General features: G+C 41.3%; 1 protein-coding gene across 8 annotated transcripts in view; it reads left to right on the plus strand.

Annotated features, from left to right (window-relative positions):
• Nucleotides 1-13993, plus strand: part of Itpr2 (inositol 1,4,5-trisphosphate receptor type 2) — an 842075-nt gene that overhangs the window by 684867 nt on the left and 143215 nt on the right. The gene's annotated exons all lie outside the window — the stretch shown is intronic.

Here is a 13993-nt window from a genome sequence, read left to right on the forward strand (position 1 = left end):
TGCTTTTTCTGCCTGCTCTCCTCAGTGGTCATCTGAATTGATTCCCGGTGTTTTCTGCCTGTCTGCTTTGCTCTTGCTACTGATGCTAGGATGACGCTCTGGGACCTGATGCTGCTAGTCCCCTGGGATGCCTGTTTGCCTGAGCGCCTGGATTGATGTGTTTTCTGGAGTGGTGGTTCCAGTCTGCAGGCCCACATTCTCCTCCTGCATTTGTTTCTTAATTTTCCAACCTATTGGTGTAAACATGGTACCTGCAATCTTCATTTGCATTTTCCTGATCCCTGGTGAAGTGAGCGTTCCCATCAGCCACATATGTTCCTACATAAAAACCTCTTTTCTATGAGAGTATCACTGTCTTGCTGATATGAACAGTCTGTGTCATCATGTATTCTGAATGCTGGTCCCTGTTGTCTACAAGCCTCTAAATACTGAGTGGAGGGAGGCCAGCGGGTGGCTACAGGAGAACTGGTTAGCAAGCACAGACTTTCCTGATGAACCATCACCACATGATAATACCATTATAAATGCATCTAGTGCATTCCTTACACGTGTTATGTTAAAAGTAAAAATCGGAAGAGGTGATAGCTCTTTCTCATGGAACACAGAATACTGACTTGTTTCTAACCCGACTTCACGAAACCTGATCTAAGTTGGCTTCTGCTTTGCACTTGCCCCAGATGTGGGTGAAATCTTTTGGCATGTAGGTGTTCTTTTCACGACAGCATAACATATTCGTCAAGTTTTCTTTAAAGTAATCTACAAAATTAATTCTGCTTTTAATTTTTCCTCTTTTAGAAATGTGTAGAAGGTTGGAACTCGACATTTAACACTGGGCGCTTAATGCCCATATGTCATGGGGTGTGCAGATCTTCCCAGATTAAAGCTTGTTTTCTTTAATCATTAAATAAAATATTATAGCAATGTGTACTTAACACTCATGGCAACAAACAGAAAGCCTTTCCTATATAATTTCTAATCCTTCAATAGCCTTGTGGTTTGGTTATTATTATCTGTCGGTACCCATAATTGAGTCTGAGGGCAGTTGAGTAAAATTCTTGAAATTACAAAGCCAGTAAGTGGCAAAACCCAGAACTGAACCAGTTCCATTCATCTCCAAAACATTGCCATTTCCAGTAAAGCACGTGGCTTTCCAAATAAGGGTACTTCCTTAAATTGAACATACTGTGGATTAATCCATGTGTAAGAATCTGACTGAATACTCAGTCCTTCCCTTTGAAACTGAACTACGAAGAATTCTTCTTCATTTCATACACTCCATAAATACTTTTTTCCTCTCTGAGGAAATTCTAAATTAATTCTGAATTAATTAAAATTTAGCTTCCTCTTTCTTTTGTCAGATATTTGCATTGATTGATAAGTAATACAAGCCTAGTGTTTAAGTGCAGTTTCTAGTATTTTGGAGAAAAAGAAGGAGTTCTTTCTTAGTCACTGATAAGTGTGTGAGTATGTACACTCACGTGTGTGTGTGCATGTGTGTGTCCCCTGCTTCACTGTTCCCTAGCCAGCTATCCTGGGCCTCTCACAGCCCTGTGAGCCACACTGTCTTGGTTACAGATCAGTAGAGCACATCCTGGCCCTCATGGCCTGCCCTGATGTCGAGAGTGCGAGAGACGCCATGGAAACAGAAATGTGGTGGATACAGGCCAGGAGGATGCTGTCTTGCCTCCTTTTGTATATCATTCACCTCCAGTCACACCACCTTCCAAAAAGAAATCTCAGCCTCGGTCTTTGCTACATGATTTTAGGAATGTAATGGGATTCATGCATCTCCTGAGGACAGAGCTTCAAATAGCCAGCTAAATATGACTTTCCCCATCACCCAGGAAGAAGACCCCTCTCCAGTTGTAGTGGATGTTGTCATTCAGATCGAGATCTCTCACCCTGCTTTTTCCTCTAGTGTTCTCTGGAGTTTACCATGCCACCCCTCAGCAACACGTTCTGCCAAAGCTTGGGAATTTCTACCTGAAATTCCATTTGCCCAGCCTTTGGTGTGTGTGCGCACACTTGCATTGGCATTCATTCCACTTTTCGGCAGCAGAGTACTCGAGAGTTTCCTGTACTGAGTACCCTGCGATTACAGGCTTAACTTTTGTGGCTATGTGCCTCTGCCAGCTGAGTGTAATTTCATGAGGTGGTGATTTATGATGTGTAGTCCAGCAGCTTTTCTTCAATAAGAAAATGAAATTTAAAACTTGTCTGCAGCTCTCTTGCTTATTCACTCCCCTCAACTTTCTATCTTCATGTTCTGGAGTTCAGATGAACAGTGCTCATTCAGAAAACTGAAGAATCACCAACAGTTAAATGTACCCCCAAGTACTTTGGATGGAGGCTTGAAAGTCCTCGTCCTTTGAATTTAACCTGACTCTGTATTTAAGATGATTGAGATGAGAGAGCTTGTTGAGTCTAAGGTAGTTCGTATGCCTCCTGGAACTGAAATACCAAGAGGCTTTTATTACACCCTCAAGAAAATAAACAGTTTCCTTCACTTAAGGGCCATGGAATCATCCCCTAGCAAAGCCTTCTTAGCAGCCCCATTTGTCTGAAAGCCAGGATATGTGATGAACCTGGGAAGACTGCTAAAGTTACTCTTACGTCTAGCACCCTCAATCAAATGTTGAAGCATTATGATTTAATGTTTAAATATTTAAGTTTCACAAATGGGATCAAATGGTCTGGTGAGGCTTATTTATATTGAAAAACAGCACTGTGTGTTCCCACTTTATGTATTTAAAAATTCTTTTTGGCAAATGTGCAGAATCACTTTTTTGTAGCCCCTTTTCTGCACGGTAGAAATGGAGCAAATGTTATAATTAGTAAAAACAAGGAAGGAAGGAACTTGGAAGTGGATGTCATTGTATATGCATAATTGGTTCTAAAACTTTGCATTCATTTATTTTTCACAAGGCCCACTACTATAATTACTGAGGCATCTGTATTCTTCAGGTGTGCAATGATTACGTCATTGTGTTGGTAAAGAGCGCACTGTGAATATATATAGCAGCTACTATAGAAACTTGAGTTTCTCATCTGAAGAAAGCTGAGCAAAAGCAACAGGGAAAGACATTGGCACCCACTTTTTAGACCCAGAGACCAGACGTTCAACCATTAGATAGCCATATTATAGAAGGAGTTGCCTACAAAGGTGGTTGACTGTAATAATTCCCTTAGGACATACTTGTTACAATACTGTATTTGAAATGCGAAGTATTCCTCCCTTCTGCCAGAAATTCAAGTGAGAAAAATATCTAATTGTGTTATTAAACCAAGAAGTTGTAGAAACACAGATTATGCTATACCGAGTTTAATATCAACACGAAACAGTTGTTACTAGAGGTAGATGAGTGACTCCTTACAGATCATGTCCAAACTGATGAGTAGCTTTAAGGAAAAATCCTAAGTTAAATATCTTTACTGTGTGTTTTTATTACCTTTTGAATTTCCATCTAATCAGGGGCTTCATTTTCTAGGATATTTTTATCCTAGAATCATAATATCTTGATTAGATTCTCCATTGTGGAGAGAAATAACTTCAGTGCATTTTCCCAAATGGTTAGGAACAAACATGGCATTAGTTCTCAAATATTGCATCCCCGAAGTCTTCACTCCCAACCTGAACTTCCCAAAATGAAAGGAAATCTTTAGTCCTTTCTCGTATTAATGAATTTTTGTTATCCTTTCTGTCTATGAAAGGCAATAATTTCTGAGTTGTTTAATTTTTGATACATTGGATTCAGCTTAACAGGGAGTGACCAGGGGAAAGTCATTTCTTCCAGATATTCACAAACTGTCAGCACAAGTCTCTGGCCACAAAAGATGTCTTTTGTGGAGATATTTTGTTGTGATTTCAAAAGGGGGTTGCTAGTTATCTTGGCTACAGTACGCTCAGCACATCTGGGATGTGTTCATTGAAGACGTTGACTGAGAGCAGTGTCTTGTGGCCTGGAATTGACTCTGATCCTTACAAAGGACATTCCTCTCATTGGCCTAACCCAAAAGAGTCACCTTCTGTGTGAGGCCAGTCAGGAATTCGTCTTGGATCCGATCTGACCAGCAGTACAGAAGTTAAACGTCTCCATTTTAGTGGAATTCTTTCCAAACGGCTTAGGGGCCATTAGTTCATGTGTTTCCACATGGTGATCATAGCTTTGAGACAATTATTTCTGATGAGCGTTTCTGACAAGGACTCTATGGTTACTTTATTTGAGTTAAAATAGTTTGGGGAAGTGTCTTACATCTAAGCTACAACCACTGTAACCCAGCCTAGACAGTGCAGACCACCAAGAACACTCTGGGGTGACAGAGACCAGGACTTGCCTCTCATCCTTCAAGTTAGAACTGGTGAATGACAACAGCAGCTATGCTAAAGTGTGACGTGGTAACATTGACAGTTTTTCCATTCTTTATGTTTGTTTGTTTTTTATTTTGGTGGTCCTGGAGTTTGAACTTAGGGCTTTCCGCTTGCTGGGCAGGCACTGTGCTACTTGAGCCATGCCTGCAGCTCTTTTGCTCTAGTAGTTTTGGAGATATGATCTCACTATCTCCAAGCCATCCTGGACTGCAATCCTCCTGTTTTACCTTCCCACTGCAGCTGGGATGATAGGCATGTGCTGCTTCATCCAGCTTTTTACCATTGAGATGGGGAGTCTTACTAGCCCGGAACCATAATCCTCCCCATCTCGGCCCCCTGATAGTAATATGCCCAGCTATTAGTTGAGATGGGGTCTTGTGAACCATTTCCCTGGGCTTGCCTTGAACTGCAATCCTCTGGATCTCAGTCTCCTAAGTAGCTGGGATTATAGGTGTGAGCCACTGGTACCTGGCAGAGTTTTCCATTCTTAAGTGGAGATGACTTAGATAGAGTGTTATTCCATCTGCAGTTCTTCATCCATTTTTAGCACCAAAAAAGTTCTTAGCTAAAACCCCCAATGTTTGAACCAAGGTGGAATGTTCTTCCACTTTGGTTGATGTCATAAGTTACATTTTTTTATGGTGAAATATATGCATGCTTTAGGATAGCTTTGCTCACAATGATGCAACTACATTAACTGACTGATAGGAAAAACTGGGATTTCAGCATTTGTCACTTATTTCTTGCCATTTTCTTAGTGTATTAGAAATATCTTTCACTTTTGTATGACGTAAGGAAGGGAGCAGAAGGTCAAGGGTTGAACTAGTCTGTGATACGGATAACCTCAACACTGCTGGGGTCCCATCAACTGGGCACAGCCCATATAGCCCTTCAGGTGAGCTAGGGACCATTCTCAGTGCCTCATGTAATTTTCACTGCTGAGTTATCACAGAAACTCTACAAGGGTGAGTCCAGTAACTCTTCCCTTTGACAATTAAGGGGTTGAGGTCCAGAGAAATGATGTAATTTGCATAAGATCCCCCAGTCTGTACATGACACAGAGGTTATTTGAACCTGGTGTTGTGGTTCCAGAGTTAGCAGAAGTGTGGAGAGCCCCTCCCTTTTCTATGACATTCTGAGAACTTCACAGTCAGAAAATTCGTGCTTCTGACCAGGCAGAAATTGGATAATAAAAGTTTTGCTTATTTGACTCATGTTTATCATCCTGTTTTTAGTTTATCTGTCCAAAGAAATTTCTAAATTATTGATAAATATGGTTATTTTAGTTTTTAGTGTGATACAATTGTAGTCTCTGATTTTTTAAACATTTTCTTCTTTTAGCAATAAAAGGATAGTTTATAAAGCAAAGGGTGAAAACAGTTTTCTTTTAAAAAAATGGTTTTTGTTTCTTGGTTGGATTCTTGGAGTCGTGTTATTAAAAAGTGTGAATAAAAGATTCTTACAGAGTGAAAGGGAGGTTGTTTGCCAGGATCCAGCCCACCACTCACAGCAGGTCCTTCCTGACACCAACACCAAATCTAAGGAAGGAGGCCTGGTCCTCACATCTCATAGCTTTTGTGCATTACAGACATATCAGTTGTGTGTTGCAGGGCTGGTGTGAGTGTCTGTGGGGACGAGAGCCATGGTTAGTTCTACAAAGTGAGCTGGCTTTACAGAGCCTCAGCACCTCTTCATATGACCTCAGACTTTCTCCCCAGTGATACCTACCAACCCAGAGTTTCTGAGTCTAATCCTTCTTTCATGGCACTTCTTCCTGTTGTAAGAAGATATATAGCAGAGGCCCATTTCAGTCCAAAGACATGCTTTATTTTGTTTTTACTCCCTTTTTGGAAGGATCATTTTTTAAACCAGATGAACAAATTCAGCACAAAGGGCCTTCTCTTTAAAAAAAAAAAAAAGTAATAGCTACTTTTATTTCTCCTCTAGGTGCTAACTTAGGTTTTCTAAGATAGCAGAGGTGCATTCAGTGGTAGGAAAGCTCTCACACCTCTGTTTCATCCAAGATTAGTAATCACATTTACTCACTACAGCTCTGTATGAAAAGATTTTAAAGGAAGAAAACATGCAATGGAAAGCAATGACAGCTGTCTGTGCTCCAAGAATTAAAGTATCCATAAGTGAAAGTCACAGTCATAAAAGATAAGCAAGCATGAACCATGAGTGGCTATTAAAATATTGCACTGTAACAATGAGGACATACTTATTGCTTGTTGGCTGTGCACAGGCAGGCTTGCTCTGATGCTGGAAGAGAATGCATGCCCTAGGATCCTCCTCAGAGTTGACTGCTTCCTCTTAGGTGCATCTACAAGACCTAGTGACTGAATTCACTCCTTTAAGCTCTTTGAGAGGAGGCTTACAGCTAACTCACTTAGGGTAATGCCTGAATCCATAGGCACCTAATGGATACTAGAACGAAGAGGGAAGACAGGACCTGCCCATAAGTACTCAGCACAGACTGTGAAGCAAACAAAGACATAGACTTAGAAAGCTTTGGTTGAGAAATGATCACATAGCTCAATTTGGTTAAAACAGTAATGTTTGAAGGCCGTGCTGGAAGCTAGAGTCACACAGGTAGGATTTCAGAAATCATCATCAGGATGGGGGAGGGAGTTAGTGATTCCTTCACATTGGAGCCTTAGCAAGCAGCATGGCTGCAATCTCCTTAACATGAGTTGCTATTGAGAGGAAAACCTGTGTAAGAGAGAAGGAATATTCCATTCTGAAAAGCTGAGTTTGAAGTGCCAGGAGAACCTCCAGGCAGAGCTAAGGAAACCTAAGTGGAAACAGTGAGAAGCGTAGGAAAACAAGGTCAAGGCTGAGTGAGACAATTGTGCAGCCAAGGATCTGATGGAATTGCAGATGAGGCAGGGAGCCCAAAGCCAGACCTGAGGGCAAAGCCTTCAAGACTTGAGAAAGAACTTGGCAAAGCAGGAGGGAGAGACGGGTACAATGTCAGCCACCTGTTACAGCGGGTGCTTGGGGAAATGGCTGGATTTTGCAATCAAGACTCAAGTCTGCATAGGCACTTGGGCCTTACTTTCTTCACCTGCAAGATGAGTAGCTGTGTTGATTTAAATAGTTTAAACAAGTGTTCTTTAAGTAATACTTTTATTAAATAAATACTAACCAATGAAAGGAAAGAGCTGGAGTTTTCACCTGTGTTTCTTCTATACATGCAAGCAATTGTATTGCAAAATTTATTATTTTTAAAAATCGTAGTCAGTACAAAGTTGAAGACTTAGGAATTTTTGAATTATATGTTTTATGAAGGGATACACTGTCTTCTGAACAAAGCTTCTCAGAGTTTGAATGTAATTCACCCTGTCTCAGGTTAATTTTTATACCTCTGCTGTACACCTAGGTCATTTTCAGCTTCTGCTAAGCTCCCATAAGGTCTCACATTACCCAGTTCTCAGGGTTTTTGTTACTCTGCTTTCTTTAGGCACTGCTGACATTTTTACCAATACAGGACTTCCAGCTATTACCTAATTTGTGATTTTTCTAGTACATTCCATTGAAAATACCATAATTTATTTTTTATTTGGGAGAACCAAACTCTGATGAAACCACTTTATTAAGATGTGACTGACACACAAAAAGCATGTATTTAATGTGCACTAGGCAGTGAGTTTGGAGATAAGGACACAGCCACAGAACTGTTGCCACAGCCTGTGCCAGGGACCCATCCACCACCTCACAAGCTCCCTCCTGCCTTCTTTCTTATTTTGAGAGGTAAAGCAATCATGATTTTAGTGGGATACATTACACATTTCTGCCCCAGACAATATTATTCGGTGTAAAATCTCATTATCCATGTCTCATCATCATCCATAAAATACATTTTGATGTATTGACATTTTCACTTTTATTAGAAAAAGAAGCAGTGATAACAATAACTTTCTTCTCCTTCTTCTTAGGGTAGCACATTGCGAAAAATACTCCTGAATCGATACTTTAAAGGTGATTATGGGGCTGGTGTGAGTGGCCACCTGTCAGGAACGTACTCCAAATCTGCACAAGTGGGAGGTGAGGCTGCGCTCTCTTCTCACTTGCCCATTCTCCTGACAAATCTTGACGTCACTGGAACTCTAGTTTCCGTTACATCAGAACTGTAAAATACTCATTTGCAACCTCTATTACACATGTGCAGCTTGGGGTTCATAAGATAACAGCTTTTGAGCATTACAATTGGTTTTGCCTTGTGACTCTGGCAAAATAGTTAAACTAAGTCACAGTTTCTTAGCATATACATTAAGCACAAAAATAAAGTAGTTTTCTTTTTCTAAAGTACTTTTGAAGAAAATATTTAATTAAAGGTGTGAGACATTTAATAAATGTTTCCATTTTTACAAGTATTTAGTATTGTTTAACTCAAGCCTTGTTTATATCTAACTTTCATGGTAAGAAGTCAAACATCGCGTGCTAATAAATTCTGCACTTGACTTCATTCACTCGTTTCTCCCACCACAGGAAGCTTTTCTGGACAGGAGACGGATAAGCTGGGGATTTCAATGTCTGACATTCAGTGTCTGCTGGACAAGGAAGGCGCGTCAGAGCTCGTCATCGATGTTATAGTGAACACCAAAAACGACCGGATTTTTTCAGAAAGCATTCTCCTTGGCATTGCCTTGCTGGAAGGAGGAAACACACAAACACAGGTGCTCACTGGCTAATTATGTGCATCCTATTCTTACTTCTGTGTCTTGTTCACTGTCATGGAAACCAAGGGAAAGTTTTTTGTTTCTTCTATCTTCTCATTTCCGCTTTAAAACAATCCGTGTTTCACATTTTCCCTGTGGCACTGATTCAGGGCAACACTTCAGGGTTTCACATGGTATTCCCCACAGTAGAGCATCCTTAGTGGCATCCCTGTAGTACCACCCTGGAGTAGCCCTGTACACAGCAAGAAGCATGTCCACCACCACATACAGGCTGGCCACTGCTTCCCTGCGAAAGCCTTGCTGTCGCCCAGAGCTTCTCCACAGCCCAGGCAAAGCAGGCCGCGTGGGCCAGGGCCTGGACATATCCCTGAGAACACACTGTCCACCCACCCTGTGACTCAGTAACCTAGCCCTTCTGGATTTGCCTATGTCCATGGAGGAAACTATGTAATTACAATTAATTAACAATTCCAAAATCCATTGTCCCCATTCACAGCAAGCAGAGCCATCTCTTAATTCAAAACTGGAACATTTTGCTTTAACTAGCATCAAATATATTGAACAACAGGAACTTAACTGTCTGACACATCTGGTAGCAGTCGTTTCAGGATCCAAGGCCTCAGGAGCAACAAGTAGCACACAACCTCCAAACCATATTTCTTTTTTTTTTTAGTGGTACTGGGATTTGAAGTCATAGCCCACACTAGCTAGTGCTTTGCCACTTGAATCACACCCCCTGCCCTTTTAGCTTTAATTATTTTTCAGATAACGTCTCACTTTTTTTGCCCTGGTTAGTAATCTGTCTCCTGAGTAGCTGGAATTATAGGTGTGGGCCACCACAGCCAGCCCAAACAATGGCATTTCTTAGTTGGAAAAATAAAAGTGTTGAAAATCCCTGTGGTGCTAAAGCTGTGACACAAATCTCTCTGAGGGACATTGTAGAAGGAAGTGTTGGAGGAATATGAATGAGTTCTTTTGGAAATTGCCTTGTCTTCTCCAACATATCCAGTCGAGACTCTGGAGAAATTGTGTCAGGAACTGCATAGCGTTAGATATAGACTTACTCAGAGGATGGGAATGAAGGATGTCTTGACATAAGGAGCGATCCTTAGGTTATGTTACTTTCTAGACTCTTGTTTCTGGTCATTACACATATCCTTCTTCATCCTACATATCCCACTTTTAAATTCCTGGAAGTTATTCCCTACATCCTTCACAGTCAAAGCATCATTCAGTCATTATTCTCCTGATATTTCTATGCATTTGTCACTGGAGGCTGGCTTCTTCTGGAAATCTGTTCTATCTGCGTCTTGGACACCACCTCCGCCAGTCCCTCTTCCTCCTTCCTACACTTCTTCTCAGCCTCCTGTGGTGATTCCTCTTCCTCTGATAACCCTCAAATCCAACACCTCCCAAGGTTCTTTGGACTCTTCTCTTATTTTGCTTGTTCACTATATGCTGACAATTCTCAGCTCACGCACTCAAGCCCTAAACACTCTAACCAGTTGTCCTCCTGTAATCGTTTAATGGAATGTCCTACAAGTCAACATGTTGGACCCATTGTCACTCTCCATATACCCATTCTTCCCTTCTCATCACCTGTCTTGGTGACTAGCAATGCCTGACCATCTGACCAAACTGAAGGTCAGCCTTGACTGTAACTCACTCACCCTGGATGTCCCATTGACAGCTGATCTCATTGACTACCCTCCTGACATCTTGTGCATCTGTTTCCAACCCCTGCTTCTCCATCCCTCGTTACCAATCCACCTCATCTGTTCGTGAGCAGAAATTTTCCGAGAGGTAGCCTGCTTCCAATTAATTCCTTCTCAAAATGGCTCTCCCTGGTGCCTCAAAGCTCCCTTTCCCCAAACGTGTGATCTTTCTGCTTTGGATCCGTCATTGTCCTTATAAAGGCAAACTCCCTACTACAGTCCATGATTTCACCCCTTCATATCCTCTAGCTTCCCTTTCACACCCACTTCTTCCCTCTGCTGTTCTTTCTGTTGTGCATCAGCTATACTAGACTCTGCAGTTCCTCAGATATATTGCATTGATTTCTCATGGTGTTTTCTCCTCTTCAAGGGACTCAACTCGGCAGACTTCTCTTGGAACTCTTTTCTGGTCCTGGATGCCCCTGCAGACATCTTCAGTGGTTTTGCAACTTTGTTGTCCTCTGCATATGTGCCGCACACTGTCTAATAAATTAACAATTCCTAAAGGTTGTACTGTTGGGGTCTGGCACCATGTCTGATCCTATATAGTTCTCAGTAAATGTTCAGGCATGAATGTATCTATGACCGAACGATCCTGGTCAAGTTCCTCTTTCTTCCCTTGCTGGGACATATGGCTGCTGCTCCTTCCCTGAGCTCCTATAGGAGCTGTTATTTCTTTAACAGTCACTGGACACTGTGTGCTGCTTTGTTTTATTATTTTTGTTACATCTGCCCTTCCAATTAAATTTCAACTTTCTTCAAAGTTGAGAGGTCATGTGCTATTCTTTACCTCCACAGCCCCTTATAGCCAATCAGCAAATACCTGTTGAAGAAACAGCATCTAATTACATTTGTATATAAAAATTTCTTTTAAGGTGGGCTGTGACACCTTTCCCTACTCAGGTTTCTCGCCTTTGAGTTTTGTTGTACATTGTTGTATATCATTATATCACTTGGTGCCAGCCATGTGCTGTGTGTTTCTGGCTCTAGTCTGGCTGGTGCTTCCATTCTAATTTCGATCATCTTGAATCCTGTTCCTTGCCCTATGGCAGACTAAACCATATCCCTCCCCAAGACTCCCTGGGGGATTTCCATTCTCACTGTCTCCTTAACCAGTATTATCTGGCTTTTGGTTCATGGAATGTCTTACAGCCCTGCCCCTATTATACAGAGACATGAATCAAAGCCCCTGCTTTATTTTCTACCCTCCTAACTACATGAGTCAATTTACGTATTTAGTATACTTTATTAAAGATAGATTGGTGGCAGAGGGTAGAAGAAAAATTTATATGACAACGTCAGATGCTAGTAATAACAATAAGAAAAATAAAGCCTTCTAAATATGAGGGACCATTCTTAGTGAGTTATATGTTGCTTAACCCTCAACCAACCTGTGAGGTAGCATATTACCCTATCTTACCAAAGGAGAGACGGAGACAGGCCCAAGCTCACAAGCTACCTAGAGATCAGTCAGAAATCGGATCCATGAGTCTGGCTCCAGATTTGGCACTCTAAGCCACAGTGAACAGCTCCTTTCTAACCTTCTATTCTTAACCCCGGGAGGGATAGCTGGCTGACTCACTCTGTATCATGCCCTTGGCTTTCTCTGCCTCTTTAGCTCATCACTTCACTTCCCTTCTCTGCCTGCCATGTCCACTCTGCCTCCTGCTCCTCAGGGCCAAGTTATTCCTCTGTCACAAAGATGTGTTTATTCATTACTTTGCTTTCCTGAAAAGAACCTGGGAGCTTCTCCTTATATTCCGTGCTGCTGTATAAGTGAAAACTCTATCTGTAGTAAGAAGAGACACTTATGCTATCTGCTGACATTGTATAGTTACAGCTGAAACATTTTTCTTTTTAATCTTCATTAAGCTCATGCTGTTCATGCTATAGAGTCCTGGGTTTAAAAAAGTGTCATCTATGGAAACAATCTGCTGCTCTGAACTTATAATGTTATTTAATAAATAAGACGTAGAAAAACCCAAATTTAAAGCCTAGCTGTACCACTTACTAGTTGTATAATACCAGGCAAGTCACTGACCTTCATTAAAGGTCATTTTATTAATCTATGAAGTGCCAGTGAGGGTGCACTGTTCACTCTCACTGCTGGACCAGCAATATCCAAGGTGTGATCCAAATTATAAAACTTTTGTCTCAGTGGAGCCACAATGCTTCCATAATTCCTGACCAGTTATTAGAACCTCCTTCCATCCTGCAACCTCATTACATTAAAAATACTAAGGTTTAAACATCAGCTTAATGCGTGCTTGCTGGCTTCCCTGTGGTTGCTATGGTTACTCTGCTTCTCTGGCCAGCTTCCTTGAGGGTTGCTGGCCCTAGACATAGGAGCATCCCCTGTAAGTATGCAGCTGACATCTGAGGCTGTGTAAAACACCATATACCCTTGCCCATGTAGAAAATGGCAGACAACACCACCATGAGACCTGGTGCCTTCAGAGGCTCCCCTGGAAGTCCCACAGCCTAAAGCCCATGGTTCCAGACAGAAGGCCAAATCCTGCAAACTTGCCAGTTCAGATTATCTTATTTTGGAATCTCACCAGTTCTTCCTTTATCCGGAAATCACTGTGCTTTTGTATGTTTCCTTCACACTGTTTCTCTGTCACTTTAGTCACAGGATTATTGTGTTTGATTTTAGTACATTTCTCTTATTGGTATTGTATCAATGTCATAATTTTATTATTAACACTTATAATTTCCCCATCCACTTCACATTCTGTCTTGTCTGGAGTATATCACCTTTCCTATCTCTTACCTCTTCTTCTGGATCATTCCATAATGCACGGAGCAGACGACAGGGCAAGTGTTCCCACATTCAGCATTTCTGCATTTTACTAAAATACATTTTGTTAGGCGTTTGATGTTGAATCCTTTCTTTATTGTTGATCACTGTAAAGCAGAAATTATTTTAGGTTGGATTTGTCCTAGATCCCATGGAAAGCAACATAGCTAACGAAGTACTGGATAACCTAGTACCTGTTTATCACTGGGCTCCATGAGTGTGGTTGTCATGGTAACACATTCTAAATTAAATGTACTATATTTTCGAAAGAGGAAAATAACTCTGTCACTTAACATAACCTTGTACTTTTACAGGATAAATATTGGATTACTGGCAGTTCTTCACTTTAGATTACAAACCCATAGGGCAGGGATTGGAGTTGCTTTTCTCTTTAGTTCTATCCTTGGAGCTAGTGTGGAACCTGACA

Source organism: Castor canadensis, chromosome 6 (genome assembly GCF_047511655.1).
Source record: "Castor canadensis chromosome 6, mCasCan1.hap1v2, whole genome shotgun sequence".
Taxonomy (NCBI): Eukaryota; Metazoa; Chordata; class Mammalia; order Rodentia; family Castoridae; genus Castor; species Castor canadensis.